The sequence below is a fragment of the Micropterus dolomieu genome, linkage group LG17 (genome assembly GCF_021292245.1).
Source record: "Micropterus dolomieu isolate WLL.071019.BEF.003 ecotype Adirondacks linkage group LG17, ASM2129224v1, whole genome shotgun sequence".
NCBI lineage: Eukaryota > Metazoa > Chordata > Actinopteri > Centrarchiformes > Centrarchidae > Micropterus > Micropterus dolomieu.
In genome coordinates this window covers 32,409,697-32,425,644 of record NC_060166.1, presented here as the reverse complement: position 1 = coordinate 32,425,644, position 15,948 = coordinate 32,409,697, and the positions used below count along the sequence as shown (strand labels likewise).

The 15,948-nt window shown below is 40.4% G+C and overlaps 1 long non-coding RNA gene across 1 annotated transcript in view; it reads left to right on the top strand.

Annotated features, from left to right (window-relative positions):
- LOC123986327 overlaps positions 1-15,948 on the top strand; it is a 38,932-nt gene that overhangs the window by 20,359 nt on the left and 2,625 nt on the right. The gene's annotated exons all lie outside the window — the stretch shown is intronic.

Below are 15,948 nucleotides of genomic sequence, written 5' to 3'. Positions count from 1 at the left end.
AAGTTTCCCTCCCCGAGAGTTGACCTTTTCACATGTAAAACCCAGAGACATCGCCTGGTGTTGGTAAGGACCGAAAGAGACTCAATCAGACAATGAATCGCTTAAGGATTGTGTATTCAAAGAGCCTTAGTGAACCTTTCTAGCCATAAAGGTGTCACTAAAGACAGTCCACAGGACAGGAAAAGGGGCGATCTGACCCCTTCTCCCTCCAGCAGGTCACCTCCAGCCTCAACCTGACTCTTTTCTCTCCACAGAACGGCTGAGCCATAAACCACCATTTCATTCTCTGATAACCTGTGCGAAAAGCCAGGAATGCAGAAAAGAGAGACCATAAAAACCCCTGTTTCCGCGAACCAAGCAAGTTCCATTATAACTGTGTTTATTCTGTTTAAATAATAACCTTGCTAAGTGAGCAGCGGTGTTTGCCTCTGAGTTTAGTAAGTAATAACCCTGTTGTTATCCTTTAGTGATGTTTGAAGACTAGCAGACCCATAAGAAAGCAATCTTGAACTAGTTTTCTAACCTCTTTCTGTGTTGTCTTAAGTCATTCCTGTTACTCCCTAGTAATCACTGTCTATTCAATGCTAACTAATGCTTTAGTTAAATGTTTCATATACAATTTCTTACTAAATTATCCATGGAAACGCTCATAGGCATCACCAGCCTCTCAGTTAAAGTGGAATGTCTACTCTTTTCTTGTGTGACCCGAGCGCCACCAAGCGGACAAGAAAGGTATAACACGCAAGTGTTTAAAACTCGGTTTACACTGACAGAATTGCTAAGTAGGCCTAACTATCACCATGTAATTGCATAAACAAAATTTTACTGTCATGCTTACATCTAAATTGTCTCATGAGTTAAAACCAGTAACCAGCAAGTATACTGAGGACAGGTAATCAAGCGTTGTTACGTTTTATATAACCATTATAACCTTTTTCCATAGTGTTTAGCCTTGTTTTAACTGTCTTTATCCGAATGTTTAGAACTAAGTATTTTTCCAAATGTCGATATTGTGGAGAGAGAGATCAAAGGGAAATACGCGCAATGTATATTTCTTTATCCCAAAAAGTTAACACCTTAGCAATGTTGGGAGACCATCCCCAACATTGACGTCACTACCTAGCGGGATCAATAAAAAGGCCCTGCTGTCTTTTGTTCCAGCTTCTTCTTCCTCTTCAAAGAAAACTCTTTTTTTTTAAACTTTCTTGAAACTAAACATATACGTTCTCTTAACTTCCTTTACTTTTGAAATTCCGATTTTCGTTTCGTACTTAAAAGAAAGCTACGACCCTGAATCTCAAACTTCTTAGCGGGAGATTTGATTTTTTTAATTCGGTTTGGAGCTGCCTGTTTAACCTTAGCAACATTAAATAGCCTATATTCCCGAGGCCTCGCGAACCTACGGTGAATGTGTGCGTTTATTTGATTTTGTTGTTGCAACCTCATCCGACCGTTGTGAGCAACTTTGGACCAGAAACTCAGAAGCCTTCATTTATGGCCTTGAATAAATGAAACCACGGCTCTGACGACAGAACCCTGAGTGGGCCCTATAGCGACACCAAACGAACTGAGATCAGAGCAAAAGCCTTGTTGCTGCAAGTGCTTCCCACAAGAGGACTCCGGACCCAATCCACCGGTTTCAATCCATCTCGAAAACGCCACTGGGGTCGGGCCAGAACCGATTTCCCGAGCCAACCGGCAGTCGAGCCTCACCACGGGACCTGCGGCAACGGTAGGCCAAAACAAACAACACTCTGTGACTCGTTGGTGTTCTATGGGCTCCATCCACAGTTAATAACCCTTAGATTAGTCAAACTAAATCTGCAACCCAATTTCGGTCATTTGTTCCCTCATACTCGTAGAATTCTCTCCCTCTACAATATAAACTGAAATTCAATCGAACCTTACATAGGCTACCCTGTGTTAGTACCTCCTTGTTGTCATTAACTGTTATCCCTGTAATATCACCACATCTACCCACAATTGTACCCTCTTTTGTTAGTTAATAAATTCACCTTGAGCACAGCGATGTATGTGTGTGTGTTATTCAGAATCTAGAGTCCCTATACATAGAACTTACGCTCAGATCTGAGACTGACTGATTGACCTTACGATTTCAGAATAACAACTAATGAATTAACCGAACTTCGTATAATTCTCAGGCTATACTCAAGGACCTAAAGCCTTGGGCGGACAAGCAAATCTTTAGGTGGTGCTCCTAATTTCGAGGTATAAATTAATATTCCCGGAAATATTAATTTCCATAACTGTATTAAAATTTTACGTAGCCGAGGTCTGCTACATCCGCCATCTACTGCATTAAACAGAGCCACAAGTGATGACAAGGAGCATTTACTGTCTGTAGGTGTAGGCCATCTATTTCAGTACAGCTTATCACTGCCTGCTGAAGGCAATGAAAGTTAAATATATATGTTTAGTTCTGAAGGTTGTAGCAAAACTACTGTAATTAGCTAGACAATAGTAGTTGTTTATGGAGGGGTATATACTGGCATTTCATTCCTGTTTTCTCAGACACAGACTTATTTCTGAACATCAGTTAGTGAGAAATAAAAAGACAGTTGCAGCTTTAATACTTAACTTGCAATTTGAGGGTTGGTGCTATTAACAGTGCTATCTGTAAATGTGTGATCCATTTTTTAAGTGATGGTGACAATGACATCACTTGGATCCCTTCCTATATCTACAGAAAGCTGTCTGATTAGAGGAATGATAAGCAAGATATCATCTGCTCAGTTGCAGATTAACCTTCTTCATTCAGATTACTTTCCAGTATATTTTGTAATCCACTTCAGACACATTACAAAGCTATATTCTCTTTCATCTCTCAGATGCCCTATAGGCCAAGGAATTCTGCACATGAAGAACCTCGAGTCGAACTGAAATCAAAGCTAAAATAAAAACAGGAGGGCTGTACTGTCTTTTCCCATGACACATCTCTGAGGACAGAATAGGAGAGATGGCAGCCTGCTCTGTGAGGTTTACAACAACAGTGTCTTACATACTACAAAACATTGTCGCAGAGTAGTTCTGTTGCAGAGAGACATTGAATTATATAATTTTACAAGGCTCAATACACATAGATATTTTCTCTTTAACAATGTAGACGTGAAATTCAATATATTATATGATATTATATTCACAAAAGGGCTTTAAGGAAATTATTTGAAAATTGCTTTTATGTTTTCACATAATATACTAGAAAACAACTGAAATGTGTCCTATTTTCTGAACTAGTTTAGTATCACACAGTGTAAGTGTATTGTGTTCAAGATTTATGATTAAAATAGAAGTGCATGATCATGTGTGTACAGTCAGACTTCTCAGAACTTGTCTTGTGAAGTCTTGTAAAAAATCTCAATGGAATATCTTGTATGATGTTCAGCCACAAGTTTCAAAATATGATGGATCTCAGTTGGATTATTTTATACTCCGGTATCTGCAGAATTAAAAGAAAAATGATGAAAAAACATGTTGAGAATGGATTTTTTTGATTATTTTGAAGGTGCGGTCTATCAGGTCTCTGATGTTCTTGGGCAGGATTCTATTGACTATTTCAAATTGTGGATTAAAAATTAGGTGTGATAGTACCTTTGACATCAGGGCTCCTAGACCCCAGAGTAACCTGCCTGCTGCTGACTTGATCAGTTCATTATAACAGATCTGCTTTCATGTGACATCTTTTTTTTTGTTGTTGTTTTCATTCCTTGCGTAGGGATTATATTTTGAACACAAATTATATTTGCCATCACTCTTTTGCTGTCATTCCATTTTGAGCGTGGCACACGAATAGGCTTCACTATTGCTTTACCCCATCGAGGCTCCGCCTCAGCACCCTGAAACAGATCTTTGCACTAACAGCCCAATCAGGAGATAACAACAACTCACAAGACTATAAAGCATCAGCACACCCACTGTTCAGCTCCCTTTTTCACTCAGCCACCTTACAGAACAGCTCTACACTTGCAATCCCCAGACACCATCCAGTGTGATCAAGTAATGTCTGACCACCAGCATGTTTTGTGCCATCTGCTTTTCACTGCTGGCGAGGCCAATTCCTGTCCTGCCTGCATCTTGCTCCCCCAGGAGGAGCACGAAAAAAACGGTGTTAGTTCACTGAGTTAGTTCACTCCCTTCAAGCCAGCCTGTGCCATTGGAGGAGGCTCAGCAATGCTCCAAGCACTGGAACGAATACGAGGACCCGACCATACTTTTCGAAAAGGAGCTGCTAATGTACCACTACACACTCGATGACCTGCCCTCCGGATGTATCAGGCCGCTCCATTTGTGCCACTCAGGTGCCCCACACAGGAACCTCTGGCTGGACAACTCCAGAAAGAGTAAAAGCAGTGGCAACTTCTGAACATGCCGATCTCCACCAACTCTCTCTTCAACCTGGACTTCCAGATGATGATCAAAGGCAAATAAAGCATAAGCAGTGGGGTTCCTACCTAAGCTTCCAGCAGCCTCCACCTCGACAGCAGCAGCTTCAGCGTCGCCACCAGGAGGCGTCCCCATAACTGCCCACCTGTGGCTGCCAGCCACCCCAGGCCCTCAGCCTCCTCCCCCGCCGACACGCGAGTTTGGGAGGGGCAAGAACCTCCAGGCAGGTGACATGCTAAGAGTTTCATTGTTAATAAAGGGCATCACCCGCATCTTACATTTTCCCTAAAGAATTGAGCTCCTGTAATACATTCAACACTGAAGCAGATATAAACTCATCTTATCATGAGAGGCGCCCCCGCTGGGAGGAGCTTCCTTTCTCTCGCCCCCTCTCAGGTGAGGCAAATTAGGGGAAGGCGGTGCCCGATGTCTGCTCTTCCTTGGCCTCCACCTCACGTCCCTCGGCTAATCAGCAGTCTCACTACCAAAGTAAAAGCTGCCCTCTCTCTCTACACTCGCAGTTCTATTGCTCTTTACGGACACTGTGATTGTCGTTGCAATTATTGTTGTTGTCGTTATTATTGTGGCCATTATTTTTGTTGTAATTATTATAATAATTGTTACTGTCATTATTGTCATAATTGTTACTATTAATTTTGGTCAATCAACATTGTCGTCATTGTTATAGAGAGACACTAAGTATAATTTCTGGCTGAGCAAAGAATTTCTCATTTTGACTTTCCTTTCATACACTTGATTTTAAACAAATAAAATTCAAATTCAATTTCTTTCATCTCTTATGAGAAAAGTAAGTACACCATTTTACTATGCTCTAGCTAGGGGTAAGATACAGTAAATGGAACACACTCTGTGCACCACAACACAAGTGAATAATGGTCTTAATCTTTACAAACTGCCTCATGTGTATCAACAACCACAAAGAGAGAGTGGGACTAAAGTGGCTCCCTGAGGCACACCAAAAACATTGCCCACATTGCCCACGTGAAAATCTTAAACATACTGCAGGAGAAAACAAAAGTCTAACTGATGAACAGAATATCAAAGAAAGCCCTAAAAGTAAACCTTGTCCTGTATTCCTCAATAATTCATTACCATGCCAAATTAATTCAGGAATTTTTCACATTTAAATTACTGGTCATACTAATAAACTACTATAATTATGGCACATTATGGAAAATGAAACAAAATAAACAACAGAAAACACTCTCAGATCAATATATAGCCTATTCCATTGTTTTACTGCAGAATAAGCTGTCTGTTTTTCATTGTTGACTTTGCGCTCTAAACTGGAGATGCAATCCGAGGTGTCGCACATACTATTCAGGATGCGTGACAGAGGGCTGCAGAGCTTGCAAAGCAGGTAGTACCAGCTCCTCACAGGCAGAAGAAATAAATAGAATTATTTATAGGTGTAAAATATTTATTTGGGATCTGTCTGTGCCCCATTGCTAAAATATAACATAGGTGAAAACCCAGAGTGGGCTGGAACATTGAAAGATTAATCTCTCCTCATTTCACTCCTGTAATAACAACCTATTTGATGGTTTTGGCACCATAAAACCAAAGTAATTAAAATGAAGGTGCATGTAATAAGTGCATAGTAGCTGTCTTTAACTAGGATGCAAGTTGTGACTTAGAACATCTAAAAATCATAATAAACCCCACTGCTTGACAATTTTGGATTAAAAATGCACTTAAAAATGGATCAGATATTACACAGTAAATAAGAAATGCAGTGCAACACCCACACTTACTAGATTTGGTTTGGGTGACATGGTAACAATATTAATGAACTACTTAGTGTGAGACAAAATGTAAATGAGGATTGACCTTGTTGTTCAAATACCGCTGTGTAGCAGGGATACAGAGTAAACACTCTCCTTTTTCAGATTCCAGAGGACACATTACCAAAAGTTTCATGGGAGCTACAAAAAAAGATTTAACATTTAAATAAGTCATCATACTAGTGAGACATCACACTGAAGACTGGAAGTCTAGTCATTCACACCATCGGAGAATGTGTCAGAATTTACAATTCATTTTAAAACTGCTCTTAAGATTAACAAATTAACAATTGTAATTTATGGTTATATGGGCACTGGACAATTCAGGATGCTGATCTCTTTGTCAAAGCAATGGCTACTGTCAATCATGTCAAGATCATATTGTTGTGACAGCTTCACACATTAAACATCCTTTTAAGTATTTTGGTATGTGCATTGTGTGTCTGTCACAACGGTTGCCAAAATTGATTTAAACCATCCAAATAGCAATGTGAGTAAAATCAGATTCCTGTGCGTCCAGTGTGTCATAATGTGATTATAAAATTCACATGCGTTCACATGGCAAATGTAACCAGAGCCAATATTAAACATGGGCTGGAAATCCTCCACTCAGTGCTTTATTTCTGTCAGCTCTGTCTTCTACAATTATAGACTTGTTTTGACACACACCACCATGAAGCCAAGGTAAAGTCACCAAGGTAGCAATAAGAAGTTAAAATGTCACAGTTTTTAGCTCAAAAGACAAAAAATAGTCCTATTAATAGCAATCCATCATGTCTCACCCATTTCAGTTAGTACATTTCAGTTAATAGGGGTGGGAATCACCAGAGAGAGATGATACGATATTATCACGATATTTATGTTGCAATTCGATTTTATTGCGATATATTGCAATTTATTACGTTTTTCCAACTTCCAATTAGGTCCCTAAAGTCAAACTTTGTCAACAACTGTTTATCTAAAAAGATACATTTCTCTGTTTGTTCATACCACTTTTTCAGTCCTCTATATGGTCCTGTTAAGTTTTCTAGTGGACTAAAAAAGCAATAGATGTTATTATTGTAGTACCAAAAAGTTAACACTCCCATCTGCAATTTCTATAATAAAATATCGATACTTGGCATCCGTGTATCGATACAGTATTGCCATGGCAAATATCATGATACTATGCTGTATCTATTTTTTCCTCCACCCCTATCAGTTAATAGATTATGTGAATACAGAGTATGGTAGAGTTGATAAATAACATCTGGGTTCTGAAACTATCACTCTCAGCAAACGTGTACACAAAGCTCAGCACAGCAGCGACTGAAGAGGGATGGTCATAAACTAAACTCCCATAATCAGACTACAGCACAGGATGCCAACTATTAAGCAGCATCTACTAAGCCATATGACTCAGTAAAGCACCTCTGACCATTACAGAACATTTACTATCCAGTGAATTGAGATATATCTAAACCCAGCAATGCACCTGCTATCCAGCAGCAGGGTAAGACATGTCAGCTATGCAGCACATGATTACACATGGCATGAGCAGAATTAATGACGTATAGCAGAGAATGTCTTCTTTAAAAAGCAGTATATTTTACGATTGGCAATGAGTGTTGCTGAGTTAATGCCGCGTTCCAGATTGTTCGGAACTGGGAAATTGAGAAAGTTGAAATATCCGACTTCTAACCTGAAAGCATTCCAGGTAAATGCTGGTCCATGATTGTGAAAGTGAACGAAAAACATGACGGACCGTCACAATCTCTTTGTCAAGTGTACACCCAGTTGTACCCTCAGCAGTGCCCTTGGTGTTAATTAAAATTGCCGTTTTAATAAAAACAAGTGACTGAAGTGGTAATCCTCAAAAGTCAGTAAATGTTGTAGATTATACTTTGTAATGTATTCAAGTGTTTTGGCGTTTTTAACATTTTACTGAATAACTATTGCGTAGAGAAGATGACCTTCAGATATTCTGTCCTGTAATCAGCTACCTAATAACATTTGCAACATATTTATTATCAGTTTATATGCAGAACAGGTTTTACTATATGATAGCATGGATTATTTTAACTGAAATACATGGAAATATACTTTATGTTGCCTTGTACTTTATGGTTTACCATATACAATGTGTGCTTCCATGGCAGCTGCCATTGTTGTGTGATGTCATTCAGCTGCTACTGGTGAAGATGGGGAACATAATTTTTTGTAGGATATCGGACTTCAAGTGGCATTCCACAGTACTTTTTCTAGTTGGAGGTCGGAATTTTCTAGTTCCCAGTTGCCTGGAACACAGCATTAGAATTATGACGTGAAGAATAAAAAAAGCAAGCCGTCATATAAACCAAGTGCTTTGAGTTGAAATGTTGCTGTAATGTGGCTGAAGAGTGAGTAGAAAATCTGGTTGTGGTTCCCAATTCTGTTTGTGACAAAAGCCAGGTTGAATTTTTGAGAAAGCCACATATTGCAGAGAAGAAATGGCTTTGTGCAAGACAACAGAAATGTTAAACTCAACGACCTACATACAATACACCTGATAAAAACAAAACAAACGCAGCAACCCATAACATCATTATACAAACATGACTATTCATATTTCACCACTACACAAACAAACAGCATGAAAGCACTGTACTGCAAAAGCCCCGCCACTACGAGAAAGTACTTTGCAATGCAAACACTGAAAACAGGTAGCCTAACTTAGCTAGCAAGAGGTAGAAACATTCTGCCGACAAGACATTCTCCAAACAGCATAAGAGCACCAACACAGCCAAGGCATGAACTCACAATATGTATATTAGCACAGGCAGCAAACCTACCTTGTTGAAATGAAGTAAGGATCGTCTGTATCCCAGCAGAAAGCAAAACTTCAGGGTGTAGTGAGGTGGTCCAAACACCAGCAATGTTAAACTTCACAGCAGAAAAAGCTGAAAGGAGTGGCAGAAGGTTTAATCTTGATTAACATTAGTTCCTCCACAAATCCTCCCCAAAGCTAACTTTCACTAACAAAGACCACGCCAATGTTAGATTTTATAGTGGTTTATTATGATGAATAGTTACAAAAGGAGGGGTCGAGAGTGGAGGGGGATGAACAGGGGTCGAGAGAAGAGGTATGAACGGGGTCGAGGGGAGAAAGATGAACGGGTTCGAGGGGAGAAGGGGTCAAGGATTGAAGGATGAAGGGGTCGAGGATGAAGGGGTCGGGAGAAGAGGGATGAAGGGGTCGAGGATGGAGGGATGAAGGGGTCGAGAAGAGGGATGAAGGGGTCAGGGAGGTTGTTTAGGGTTTGGTGGCCGGAGCGGCTAGGAACCCGAGCGGTCGAGATTCAGGGTGGGGGCTTGTCTCGATAAGCACCTTGGTCTTATGAATCCCCAAAAGAATGATGGATTGAACATACGTCTGTATGGTTGTTGCAGATGTAACTATGGTAGGCATGGGAAGAGAGACGGATGAGAATTCGGAATGAGTGACCGGAGTACGGGTCCGAAGAATCTTGAATTATGGGATAGGCATAGATGGCGACCAGGAGTGTGAGACGGCTCTGCCTGACCGGCGGTCTGGTGATGTAGTGTGTGGTTGTTTGTGTGTGCCAGGATGGGTACCATGTGATTGTGGACAGACTGCGCTGCAGCGGATAGTAGCGGTAAGTGGGAAAGAGTGGATCGGCCTTGTGGGATGATGCGGATGTGGATGTTTAGGTGTCCAATGGAGAGAGAGAGAGAAATAGGTGCTTGGTATAACAGTGCGACAAGGGAGATAGTTTGGGATGTACGGAGAAATGTGAGCTTGGGAAGGAGGCTTGAAAGGGAGTGGATTAACCTCTTGGTACTGGACCTGCCCAATACCGGGCAGGTAATCGATATTCGGTGTTCTAGCTGTTTTCCGTCCAAAAACGGCGGTCCTTTGTGTCAACGGGGAACATCTGGTGGGCCCCCATCTTGGTGAGGTCGGCTGATTGAAGTAGAGAACAGTTTGCTTTGGCGACTCGTAGCTACGCAGACATGCGGCATATCAATCGATTCATCTCTTCGATGTGAATAGAAAGAGCCCACTAAAATCCTTGTAGGGTGTTCTGTTCTCAAGCTGTGGCCTGTAAGCATGGGAGAGCTTTTGGTTGTGAGGATATTGACTGTTTTTTTTTTTTTCAATATTCCAGTGTTTTGGAAGCTTTATGTTATTGGAACGTGGTTGCATGGAGAGAAATAATGTTTGAAGACTGAGTGAAGTAGACCATCCTAAGAATGCTCAAAGAACGTGTGTATAGGCAATGACAGACTGGCCAAACGAGCGTTGGCCGGCAAGAAGGCTGAGGTTGGTGTCATGTTGGTGGGTTGCATGGTGCTTGGAATATGGGACTAAGGATGGGGTCATAGGGGTGGCAGGTTCTGGTGTTAACTATGCAGGGCCGTTATGTGAGAGTGGAAAACGGAGATACTGGCATGACGGCTGGAGGAGCGGGGGGCACGTGGAGAATGTCTATACACGGGGTCCGGAGTTGGCACTACAGCCCTGGGTGCCCCAAGTGCCCTGATCCCGGTTGGAGGTGCTGAGAATCGGTTCGTGATCTGTGTTTAAGGTAAGCAAGCACTTTAGTGTGTGTCTGAGTCTGAACTGACGGTAAATGGGAGAGAAAACGGGTTAGACAGCTTATATACGTGAGTGCATGTGACTGGATTTGGAAGGCACAGGTGGATGGAATGAGTGAAGTACGGGTGGTTGATTGGAGGAATTGAATGAAGCGCAGGTGGTAGAATAAGTGAGAGAGGCATGGTCCTGTTCCTGAACCTCAGTTTACATAACTCCATTATGGGAATGTAGGTACCCGGCTTGTTTACGGGAAGCTTCATGAGCAGCAACAGGAGCTACTGTAACTTATAAAGGTTTCAGCAGAGTTTAGCAAACAAGCACGGCAGCACGGAGCGAACCAGAAGGCCGAGTACTGACAGGCACCTTCAGCTGGCGGTCTGTTTAATAGGTTAAATAGACCGCCAGCTGAAGGTGCCTTGGATATGTGCAGCATCTAGAACAGGGTGTCAGGTATCCTTCTTCAATATAATGATAAAAAAAAAAAAGGTGTTTTACAGGGTTCATTTCAACTCCACAAACTGCAGCAATGAGACATAGAAAATATAATTAAAAAAAATTTTTTTCAACATTATATTGAACATCCCATAATAATATACAAAACACATAAGTAATACAGCCTGGAAGAAAGGCACAGGTAAAAAAAACAGTAATTGAGATTCTAAAATAAACATGGGATGGTATCTCCTTAAAAAATATAATACATCACAGGAAATTGGTAGAGGGGTTGGTCAGTCTGGAGGACATATAATAACCTTTTGCCTTCACTGGAAATAATGAGCAGGTTCTCCTTTGTAAGTCAGCGCCATGTGTAAGCCATTAAGTAACTCTTCTTGTCTTTATCCAGTAAGGTTTGTCAATTTGTTAACATGACCTTTTTCTGTATTGACTGCAACCATTATTTTTCCCTTTCCAGTCCAATCTTCTTGCCTCGTGGTCACTACAGTGATTTATTGCAAATTTTTCACAGCTACAATGAGTCTGGTTCATTTGTATTAATAATGACATATCCCCAGCGGCATGGACTGTATACAGTAATACCTGGGCTGACATGTCAGCTGCTGTTATATCAGTTAAAAAAACTAGTATGTTTTTCAGGATCAACATTTTACAATTAATTGATTAATCCCAATACTGCAAGAAAGAGGAAACACATTGTTTTCTCATTAATCAGAAAGGTTCTGTAAAGCTTTCCAACACTTCAAAAGACCGTGGGCATTCACAAATATCCCTGTTGTTTACTTTAGTTCAAACCTGCTTTCAGTGAGGCAGGAAGATCAACTGCTACTACAGTGATATTTTAACGCTGCATAACTTACAGTGCCAAATGTGCCCAATAAGAAACACAGAGTCAATTCATCTAATATTTAAAAAGCCTTATCTTTTACCTGTGTATATGTGTGTAGTACATGCAGTATGATAAATGGCATTTCTTATAGTATGTGTCCATCTTGTAGTGCATTTGTGAAAAGAGGGAAAAAAGTTGCATGCTCAGTGGAAATAGAAAACCAAAAGGAAGCACTGTATATGTGGCTGCTGCTGTCACATATGAGAGAGATGTGACCCCCCTCATGACTGCCCGTTATCTTACAATGCCTCCACCCCACTCCAGCTGTGTGCTCCCTGGGTCCATCTGCATGCTGTCTCCTAAGGCCCTATGCCATCATTAACAGGCAGAGTAAGCCATGGCCTCTCCCAAACCCCTTCTCTCTGTCTCTCCATGGCTTCACATAAATGTAAGCCTCCTATGCCGGCCTGCCATTCTTGAAATGTCAGAAAAATTGTCCCAAGGCTTTCCTGCCCGTTAAATTAAGCCAGACATGCAAAACTGAACCTCTAATTAAGTACATTAACTTGGAACATTGAGCATCCATTCACAGCATTGTGTTGTGTGCTTACAAGCCACCGTGGGGAAAAAAGAGAGTGAGGGGAGGAAAACAAGAGAGAAGATACACTTAACAAGCATATTATTGAGGAAAAAAGTCTAACAACTTGGTGTCTGGAATACACTGATACACAGCAGTATCTTCTTTAAGGATAGAAAAGATGAAACAATTTGTCCAACATCACTGATAACACTGACAAAAGAGGAGGAAGGAGGAGAAAAAACAGAACTCTCTCAGGACCACATTTGTCTGGCCAACACAGCGGATGTGCCCACAGACTGCTGCCTCAAAATGAGTTGTTGTGGGGACAGCTTTTTGAAATGGCTTTTAAAAATGCATTCATCCAGTCGTACATTTTGAGACAATTCAGTGTTGCTGACTTTCTATGGAACTCACAATTAGGCATTTTGGTTTGGCCTAACACTGTGGTCTGTCAGTTCTGAATTTGGCCATGTTTGTGTCACAGGGTTTATTAAAAGTGCATTAACTGAGATTTTAACTCTCTGATGCACAAAAAAATTGCCATAATAGACCTGCAACGGTCTGCAATGTTTGGTAGGGATGCTGATCAATGCCAATGACTCAACGATTGCTTTAAGTGCTGACATTTCTGCCTTTCAGAATTTCCCCTCCATCTCCTTCCTTTTACAACTGCTTGATGATGAGGAATGGAGCACCAGCACATTTGTTTCCATCCCAAAAAGCAACATCAAGGACACACAGCAGTGCATTTTAGATTTAATAACTTAATAATGAGCATTGCAAGACAATGGTGGGATATTTTGTGAATACTTTGTACCCCATCTCCAACAGACTAACGTTAGTGGAGCGGAAAACTGGATGACCAACACACACTGCAACACTTTACAATGGGATCTGCGGTTCTGGAGAAATCCAATATCATGATATAGAGCGAACAATGACACAGCAAGTAATATAACTAAAATAAGCTAAGTTGTGTTATTCTGCGATACTCAAACCTCTCCCACTACTATAGCTAACATCACAACAACAGCATGTCTTCGCAAACTGGAAAGATGAATGTCTGTGGGCAAGACATTTAACGTTAACTGACATGCAAATCATGCCTGGAATGGCTAGAATAGTGTTGTGTGGCCACTTTGTTTGTTTCCCATTTACAGAGCCAGGGCTGTGTACAAACACTGGATTTTAATTCACCGCACATACAGAGCGGACAGCTAGCGGACTGTGAGATGATAGTCGCTGACTTTGTCAAAAAGAAGATAAGTACACTAGGAATACCACAGGAAGCTTCCAAGTATATACAGTTAACTTAAATCAATACCTTGAATAAAAAAGCTGCGTACTCTCACACACCTTCGTCTGCTTTTTGCTGTTCAGACAATGACTTTCATCAAGACCAGTGCAACTGTCAACTTTTTTTTATTTGCAGCTCATTAGGCAAAGGACAGGTGTTTTGAACTGATAATCTATTCTGTTTCAAATCTGTGACACCGCTAAGTTAATGTTGATCTCTGCTGTATTTATAGCTTACGATGTCTTGTTAAATTTTATTTTAAATTGCAGGCTTGCATGAGCTGTGTCAGAGCCTTGATGTTGTCTCAGTTCCTTTGTAGCCAATAGAGACTGACATGAATGGAGACATCAGGGGGAATCAGTGGGTGGCTTAAATGATACAAGTTACCATGAATTTAGTGTTATTTATTCTGCCAGAATATTCAGCTATGTCACAGTGTTTAGTATAATGGCCATATTACGGCAGAAAAGTGGAATGTGTCCTTTCACACATGCTTGAAAAGGCTTTCACATATGCTTCACATATACACTGACAGTAAATATGGATGAATTTCTTTACAGAGGTCAATAAGCAGGGTCAACGGAGGTGAGGAGCTTGTGTCAGTCAGAGGTCAGCAAGTTGCAGAGAGAAATTTCACTGTTAGTTACATCTGCCATCCTTCATTAATGTCTTCACAAGGGAAATACTGGGTCAATATGGAGGTGTCTACGTGTTGATGATACATTGATAATTTAGTTGACAATAATATGACAATATTATTGATTTTAGGCTTTTTTAAAATTTGACTATAAAATAACAAACAATGAAAACTCATCTTGGGAGGAAAGGTAATGGTCTGTTGGTTGGTTGATCCACAACTTTCGTTCCAGATTGAAATATCTAGACAACTAATGGATGGATTGTCCTGAAAGTTTGTACAGACATTCATGGTTCCCAGTGAATGCATCCCACTGACTTGATTCCCTTACTTTACCTCTAGCACCACCATGAGTGGTTTTGTCTCAACAACTATTGGATTGAATAATGAAACCTAACCTTTTATCTAGTTCCATTATCATGTCAAAATATTAATTTGTCCAATACATTGTCTGCAACCGAATAGCACCAAAACTAATGAAATTCCAATCATCCTTAGTTGTAATTTTAGCATGCTAACTCACTTAGCTATAATGGTTTATAAACATTACACATGCTAATTATTAGCATGTTAGCATTTTCATTGCAAGCATTTTGATGTGCATGCTGATTTAAGCATTTAGTGTAAAACTGTTGTGCTACAGCATCACAGAGCCCTTGGCACAAGATCTTAGACTTGTTGTTTGTCTACTTGTATCTATGCTATTTTTTTCCTGTCAACAGTATCCAATAAAACAAAAATTATTATACATTGTGTACTGCACAACCTAAAACTCTAATTAAATGATTGATGACATGTTCGTCAAATAAGTCATGATTCTTCCTCACATGTGTGAAAGGATGTTGAATGTTTGTTTTTTGTTTTTTTTAATAAATGCTAGCGCTAGATGCACTTACAGTGGGTACGGAAAGTATTCAGACCCCTTTAAATTTTTCACTCTTTGTTTCATTGCAGCCATTTTCCAAAAATCAAAAAAGTTCATTTTATTTCTCAGTAATGTACACTCAGCACCCCATCTTGATAGAAAAAAACAGAAATGTAGAAATTTTTGCAAATTTATTAAAAAAGAAAAACTGAAATATCACATGGTCATAAGTATTCAGACCCTTTGCTCAGTATTTAGTAGAAGCACCCTTTTGATCTAATACAGCCATGAGTCGTTTTGGGAAAGATGCAACAAGTTTTTCACATCTGGATTTGGGTATCCTCTGCCATTCCTCCTTGCAGATCCTCTCCAGTTCTGTCAGGTTGGATGGTAAACGTTGGTGGACAGCCATTTTCAGGTCTCTCCAGAGATGCTCAATTGGGTTTAAGTCAGGGCTCTGGCTGGGCCATTCAAGAACAGCCACGGAGTTGTTGTGAAG